We start from the raw sequence: 2016 nt of genomic DNA, 5'->3' as shown, positions 1-2016 counted from the left end.
ACCCTGCAGAGATCTGAGGGGCAGTTAATCATAGTCCTCATAAATCCACTGAAGTTTAAAACACCAATGCAAAGAAAGAGGAAGGTGACGGACATCGGCCGAAAAGATTGATAAAGAGTGTCATCGGAGCATTCCCAGAAGTTGAACGTCGTGGATATAGACTATAACCATGACAACAAAGGTTCTCTGATAATTAGAAGTTAAACTATCCTCTTTCTCTGTTCCACACCAGGGCATGTTTTTGCCCTAACCTACCTTTGCCCTGTACCTTAACCACAGCGTTGTCATGTCATGAAACATCATCCTGAAATGCAGTTTTGTCAGAAGACAGAAATAAGGAAACTAGTGACAATTTCAGGTCACATAAACGGATGATAACACTTTGATTTATATTGCCTTTCTTTCTGAGAGTATCACTGAACACAATTTTCATACATCGGATATAATATGTTAGAGATTTTCCTGGGAGTAGCTCAACTCAAGAATAACGAAAATACAGTCTCAATGAGACAGAAGACATGTGGGTTTGCAAAGTTAAGGGCAGGGTTTCTTATTTGCAAAGAAAGGGCAGATTGAGAGTTCCATAGTAGATCATGTCATAGATCTGGGCACAGTTTTACAGAAACACACTCTGGTATTACTAATACAAAAGCATTGTGTGGCTAGTTTCACATTCTGGTCCCCTGTCTTACAGGCCAACCGTTGTGGCTATCAGTGTCTTTGAACATCATGACTATCTGTGTGAAGTGACTTTTTTGTGGGAGTTTTCTTCCCTTCTTCTCATGTACCTGCCAATGATGTATTTCTCTGTTAAAACATGTAGTTTCGTAAAATGGATTAAGAGCTTGTGATGATCTGTAAAGTAACAGAACCATCTGAGAAGATGTCACTAGAAACTGTTTCGGAAAGGGCAAACACTCTATACAGAAACCTGAGAGGTGATTTGATGAACCATGTGTCTATCATATCAGCCATTGTTGTTTTAATCAAACAATCTCGGCCGTCACACACACCTAAACCACACTTGTAGCTGCTCGTAGCTCCACAGCGGAAGATGGAAGTTCAGACACAAACACATTACTTGAAGCCTGACAAGATGGATCTTTGTGCGATATGTGATCCTGTGATCCTTCGGCGATCTAGGGATATCGTGAGAATCCAGCTGCCGGGCAAGGTAAAGCAAATGAACACTCACTTGTAAAGTTTCCAAATCCAGCCAGTGCCACTGCTCGTATGGCATTCCCATTTGGTGCAGATTGCCACTGTTGAGATACCCTTGAGCAAGGCACGTCCTAATCTCATCAGTTATTCCAAAGTCCAGGAGCCCTGGCAGCAAAACCAGCATCACCTTTGTTTTTCAGTCTAGACCTCGGAACAGGAAGAGAGTGAGGGGCCCCAAAAACTTAAGGCCCTCCTGGCCTCAAAACTATCAGTGAGATATTATGATCACTTCACTAACCAACAGGTAGCCAGGATTGGTAAATTATGGTTTTTTTTCTAAGTTAAAATCCTGGCAGCTGAGGTTTGAATCAGCTTTTAACTGAATAGAGAGTAGAGTGTGACAATAGTCCAGTCAACAACTGATGAAAGTGGGAATAACCATTTCTAGGTTCAAGGAAAAGAATCTTCAAAATGGAAGATGTAGAAAACAATTGTATTTACTTCTGAGGCTCCCATCAAAGATTACACCAATATGTTTTCTCTGTTTAGTCAATATCACATTGGAGGAAATTCTAGGTTTGTTGTGAGGTTATGTTGACATGGTATAAGGTGACCTAAAGGAAAGCAAGTTATTCATAATCTGAAGAAGATCATTTCCTGTGTTCTGATCTGCGTTTATTTTTCATAATCTTTATTTTTTTTTAAACCTTAGCTAAAAATGAGAGCTTTGAGATTTCTCTCAAATTACAGTTTCCTACATCTCAGTCACTTTGGTACATTTCTTAAATCATTTTTTAACATTTAGATTAGATTAGATTAGATTATACTTCATTCATCCCACGACGGGGAAATGTT

This window comes from Etheostoma spectabile, chromosome 10, assembly GCF_008692095.1.
Source record: "Etheostoma spectabile isolate EspeVRDwgs_2016 chromosome 10, UIUC_Espe_1.0, whole genome shotgun sequence".
Lineage (NCBI taxonomy): Eukaryota > Metazoa > Chordata > Actinopteri > Perciformes > Percidae > Etheostoma > Etheostoma spectabile.
This window is presented reverse-complemented; position numbering follows the sequence as displayed.